The following is a 6,155-nucleotide window of genomic DNA, read 5'->3' as shown; positions in this document are numbered from 1 at the left end:
TTCCAGTATCCTCTATAGTGAAGATGGATGAAAAAATTTGTTCATTTCAACCATTGCTTGTACATTATCAATATTGACTCCCCATTCTCACTCTCTGGAGGACCAACACTCACTTTACTCACTCTGACTTTGTAAACACTGTAGAAAATCCAGCTATCCATTCTTTTTGACATTCTAACCAGCTTCCTCTCATGCTCAATCTCTTCCTCCTGATTAGCCCTTTCGTCACTCTCTGCTGTTTCTTACATTCTGACCAATCACCTCATCTGTCAATCATCTTTCTGCAGTTATTTTGTTTACTTGATGTTTTCCTTAACTTCATTAGTCAACAACAGATAGTGGTCCTCCTTTGAGAAGTTTTCTTTATTATAGGAATTTATTTATGTTAAGAATTCTGAAATAGCCCATTATATATCTGCCACGGTGTCTATTGGTCTATTCCCTCGCCCAGGATGCCAGTTCACTTCAGCTGGCTCAGCCTTTGTGCCCACATAGTTGCCCTTATTTAGGTTTGAAATACTAGTCTTAGACCCACTCTTCTCCCTTTCAAATTGGATGCAAAATTCAATCATGTTGTGGTCATTGTTATCTTGGGATGCCTCAGCTCTGAGGTCATTAATTAGTCCTGTCACGTTAAACAATAGAAAGTCTCGTATAACCTGTTTTCTGGTTGGTTCCAGAACATGCAGCATCTTTGAATATTTTACCCTCGAAAACAAGCTAAGTAGGTGCGCATTGTTCTGGTATTCGATATGGTCCTAGTTCTGACTATTGCTAATTGACGCACACTTCCATTTCCTCAAGTTATAGGGTGCCTGATTTACAAATGTCCAACCTATGATCATTCGCACTTATGAGTGCTGTCCCTTATAGGGGTGTAATTTGAAAGATTCCACTGACATATGAACGTTTCCTCACATTTACAAACAACTATTTTCCAGTGTCTTGCATTGTGATCCAACATGTGCACAAAGCGACTTGTAAATGAAGTAAAAAATGGAACTTTTTCACAACTCTGGGTTGTCCTGTAATGCTTATTGTTAATACTACTCCATCCCTGGCGTTATAGCTCCAAGAACAGTTAAGGTGGCACGTGGCAGTCTCTTGGCCCACAGGGATGATCTTTTGGTCGCCCATATCGGTCTTTCAGTCCAGCTTGGTCTCAGCTTGAGCCTTTGGCCTCGAGATGATTTCAGAGCAGTTTCCTGGCCTTGAGAGCCTTGAGGTGAAGCCCAGTGTGGTCTGGAGTTAAGTCTCAGTGAGGACTGGAGACTAGGTGTCAGCATGGACCTGGTAGGAAGGACAGTTGTTGTGAACTTTTTATTCCCCTACTTTCAAATTTTTCCCTATGATCTGTAATGCTGGTCTTTTTATTTCTTTATTTTTCTAATTTTGTTTTCCCTACGAATTTGTACCTAAGATTCTGTACCTAGGTACCTTGTACCTAAGATGGCACCGTTAGTGGCAACTTGCAAACTCTTCACTATACTCGTTCCAATACATGTGATAATAAAGCTAATTCAATTCAATTCAAATGTTTGTGTTATATATGTGGTTTCAGTCTGGGTCTTGTAAGCTCAGTAAAGCTCAGCACATCATTAGTTGTAAAGCACATTGGGATAGTTTGAGATGAATGGCAATATAAAGAAGTAAATTTTCATTTCATTCATTGAAATCTTATGTTTAGGAAAAGAAACGGTAGAGAGCCAACTATCATCAACTCTTGAATGGCACTGCTAGTCTATTTATTTAAGACCAACTTCTTTTGCAGCCACCCTGACATTGGTTTTACAATCAATCATCCCAACAAGAATACAGAAATACAAAAAGAGATAGAAAGGACTGATTAAGGACTGATCAGTAGGTTAGGGTCATTGTTTTAATAGGGCTTAAAGTTTATAACAGCCATTAAAGTTTCTTCATTTTGTGGATGAGATATTGAGTTGGTTTATGCATTGGACTTACAGCTTGTTACGTTCCAATTTCTTACAATAAATAACTGCTGACGCTGAAGATCCAAAACAAAAACAGAAGTTGCTGGAGAAACTCAGTGTGTCCAGCAGCATCTGTGGTAAGAAAGCAGAGATGACGATCTGATTCCGGTGACTCTTCATCAGTACAATTGGCAGTGAGCAAAGAGGTGCTATTTATGCTGAATGTTATGTTCCATCTTCATTCAGTTAGTCACTTTCGCGTTGTGTCACTGGTAGCTGCTGTGAGATATGTCTGCAGTGGACGTACTGTGAAGTTTGAAGGCCAGCTGCAATCATATGCAAAGTATCTGAGTGACCATGGATCAGGGACCTAGAATGAAGGCTTGTAATCCTTTTTGCTGAACACTGAATGATAACAACACATATTTGACTTGTAGGAAATCAGGAGCTCTTTGTTTATTTAATGATGGCTTCAGTGACCTTTACTGGATCACTGTCCTCATTTGGAAGGCAGTTTTATCCATAATAGGCATGAAATGTCAACTTCTTATCCTCACCAATTGCACCAGGAATTCTAAAACACATGCACCGAGCACTCCAGGAGCTGGAATCCATCCCAGTCTTGGAAACAGATATCCCAAGTCCAAGCTTAATCACCCAAGCCCTTCAATAGGATAATGGATTTCCTCTCTCTTTAAAGCATGCCAATTTAAGGTGGACTTATAGCTTTCTCTCTTTCCTACTACCGAATTGCATTAAGATACATGCGGGTCAGCGAGTATGGAAAAGAGGAGTTCAACTGCAACACAAGGGCAGGGCAAACATTTCCAAATGATAATCAATAATCATTTGGCGGCACGGTGGCTCAGTGGTTAGCACTGCTGCCTCACAGCACCAGGCATCTGGGTTCGATTCCAGCCTCAGGCGATTGTCTGTGTGGAGTTTGCACATTCTCCCCGTGTCTGCGTGGGTTTCCTCCCACAGTCCATAGGTGTGCAGGTCAGGTGAATTGCCCATAGTGTTCAGGGAGGTGTAGGCTCAGTGCATTAGTCAGGGGAAATGTAGAGTGACAGGATAGGGGAATGGGTCTGGGTGGGTTACTCTTTGGAGGGTCGGTGTGGACTTGTTGGGCCAAATGGCCTGTTTCTACTCTATGATTTCCACGAATACCTGGGTCAGATAAAAGCAAATTTTGAGTCAAGGATTGACAGAATGTATTGAATGGCGATGCCTTGGGAACAGACAGAAAGAGACCCAGGATTGACAAGTCCAGTTGGATGTACCCCTTTCATCATTGTGTGCAGTTTTGGTCGCCATACTATAGGAAGGATGTGGAGGCACTGGAACGGGTGCAGAGGAGGTCTACCAGGATGTTGCCTGGTATGGTAGGAAGATCGTATGAGGAAAGGCTGAGGCACTTGGGGTTGTTTTCATTGGAGAAAAGAAGGTTCCGGGGTGACCTGATAGAGGTGTACAAGATGATTAGGGGTTTAGATAGGGTCGACAGTGAGAATCTTTTTCCACGTATGGAGACAGCTATTACAAGGGGGCATAGCTTTAAATTAAGGGAGGGTAGGTATAGGACAGATGTTAGGGGTAGGTTCTTTACTCAGCGAGTCATGAGTTCATGGAATGCCCTGCCAGTAGCAGTGGTGGACTCTCCCTCATTATGGGCATTTAAGCGGGCATTGGATAGGCATATGGAGGATAGTGGGCTAGTGTAGGTTAGGTGGGCTTGGATCGGTGCAACATCAAGGGCCGAAGGGCCTGTACTGCGCTGTATTCTTCTATGTTCTATGTTCTATCACATGATCTCCAGTATCGGAGTGCCCCACTGCCAAGATATCTATCCTTGTAATGCATCACCCTAACAGTCCAGGGTGAACAGACCCTCTGTCATTCAGGCAGTCAGTCAAAGCTCTCTTCCAAACATAAAGCTGTTTAACAACAGATAAATGGAATTTCTCAAAGTAAATGGAAAACACAAGAGTTTTATTTGAAATCTCCTCGATGATGTTTCTCAGCTGTGTGCTAGAGATTAATCTTGAATTCCTTGACACTCCGAACTAAACAAGAATGGTTGGCGAACCTATGAGGGAGTGAGAGCAAACACAGCAGTTATCAAGCCAGGTATCAAGCCATGTTACTGTGGGTCATCAATCAACGAAGAGGCTGTGTCAAATCAGCAGAGTATTAGACTGAGACCATTATGCCGAGCCGTTTAGTGTGCTGGATAAGCTACATCTGTAGTTAGCTGTACTTGACAGGGGACAATGGAAGCATCTGGTTCCCGGTAATGATGTAAAACAAAAGGAAAAATTATGAATGTTGGAAATCTGGAGTGGACCCACGTGGCAGATCTGACAATATCGACGGAGAATGAGATGCTGCTTATGCTTCAGGTTGTCCAACTTCCATCTGAAGTGGAAACCCTGAGAGATGAGAAAGGTTTTCAAGCAAGGGCAGAGGTAGGGAAAGAGGGTAAGAAAAGAAAGAACAAAAGTGGAGGTGTGTGTTAGGATGGAAGGAAGACGAGATGAAATGGTGGCACTGAATTAATGGAGTTAAAAATGGGACAAGTATGGAAATAAATGACAGATTGAGGCAAATGATAACAGCAAAGTCACCATGCCACGCTCTGTCAACACTCCCTCTCATTTTGTCTGATGCTGTGCAGACCAGTGAGGTGAATGTGGAAAATGTGAAAATGCTGGTGACAATCTGGTCCTTCATCTAAGTGAGGAAATTACTGAATCCAGGGGGAAAGAAGGTGAGAGGGGATAAATATGGGAGTAAGATAGGAGTTTACTCCCTGCAGTCCGATACATTGTTGCCAATATCTAGAAGCCAGATGATTTACCAGCAATAAGCAAATATTTGGACCCCTCCCAAGGTCCAGTCTGTCTAAAGTTCAATCTAAATGTTAAAAAAAAACATCACAGACCACAGCTTACTAGTATTCCTGGAAAAGTACAAAACTAAGGACCAAAGTGGAGTTTGATGTCGTAGCTGTTTACATTAAAATTGTGCCTGATGCAGACTGGAACTTGGTGGTTACTGACGTCATGTTGAGAGTTTAAGGAACCAGGACAACACTGATGTCTTAAAGCCAGGTGAATGTGTTGGATTTTACAACATTTTAAAATAACACTTTGGAATGAAATCTGTTTTGTAAACACATCATATCATTGTTGTTACCCATGTACAGGTGTTAAAGTATTTATTATGTTAAGAACTTGATATATTTCAAATGTGTTGCAAAGAAAACATTGTGATGAGTAAAGCTTTCATTTTCCCAAAGATGAGGCAATGTGAAAACCATTGACCAAGAAGCAGTAAAGAAGAGTTGTAATTTCTTTAAAGGATCTGTGGAATCTTGTTGATAATTTATTCACAAAAGCAGAGTACTGCAAATATGCCAAAAATCTGAAATAAAGTCAGAGAGCATTTGTGGAGTTTGAAAAACACATTTCACATCTCAGATCGATGACCTTTCATCAGAAATGGTTCCGATGCTGTCAGACCTGCTGAGTTTTTCTCAGCTTCTTTGGTAACTTCTTGATTCGGGATTCATGCAGTAAACGCATTTATTTTGATTTATGGTTTCCCCCATGGGGCTTGTAACAAGTGGGAATGTTAAAGTGGTGACTTCCAGGCAGTTCACAGAATTGGTGCAATTGGACAAGTGATCACTCAATCCGTCTTTGGTCTTCGAAAAGAAAAGCAAAGAGCCCCTTGCACTAGGCATCAATGGTTAACAAGTGATAGTTCAGGGAAATGTAAGCTGCACACCAAGGAAATGTTTGGGAGCCGAGCCAAGAATGGGTTCTGAAGCAAGAATTGGAACGAGATGTTTATTTACAACTTTGGTTTTGTTAAATTCTCACATAATATGTTGGGAAAGGTCACAATTTAATAGCAGCTATTAAAACACAGCGCCACATTTGTTGAAAATGAACTCTCAACACATTTATCCCCAACGTGATCAGGCACATGGCTTGTGCTGAGGCCTCTTCCAAAGACTCCTCTCTATTGCTGCTTCACATGAGCGTCCTGAGGGGCTTATAATTGCTTGCCCTTCACTTTTTCCATTCACCCGTGTTGGAAAATGCCACAGTTCCATTTCATTTGGCACTGATCATAAATGCTTTCACTTGAAGCTCAATATGTGGCTGATGTTTCCAACGATCCACAGTGAATTTGACCTGAATTATCCAGCTT

The 6,155-nt window shown here is 41.6% G+C and overlaps 1 long non-coding RNA gene across 1 annotated transcript in view; it reads left to right on the top strand.

The window, feature by feature from the left end:
* The first annotated feature begins 4,922 nt into the window (after positions 1 to 4,922).
* The window catches only part of LOC122553814, a 37,108-nt gene continuing 35,875 nt past the window's right edge, over positions 4,923 to 6,155 (top strand). Inside the window, exon 1 of the long non-coding RNA XR_006312854.1 lies at positions 4,923 to 5,047. This is a non-coding gene — a long non-coding RNA (uncharacterized LOC122553814). The remainder of the gene's footprint in view (positions 5,048 to 6,155) is intronic.

Source organism: Chiloscyllium plagiosum, chromosome 10, assembly GCF_004010195.1.
Source record: "Chiloscyllium plagiosum isolate BGI_BamShark_2017 chromosome 10, ASM401019v2, whole genome shotgun sequence".
Lineage (NCBI taxonomy): Eukaryota > Metazoa > Chordata > Chondrichthyes > Orectolobiformes > Hemiscylliidae > Chiloscyllium > Chiloscyllium plagiosum.
This window is presented reverse-complemented; position numbering and strand designations above follow the sequence as displayed.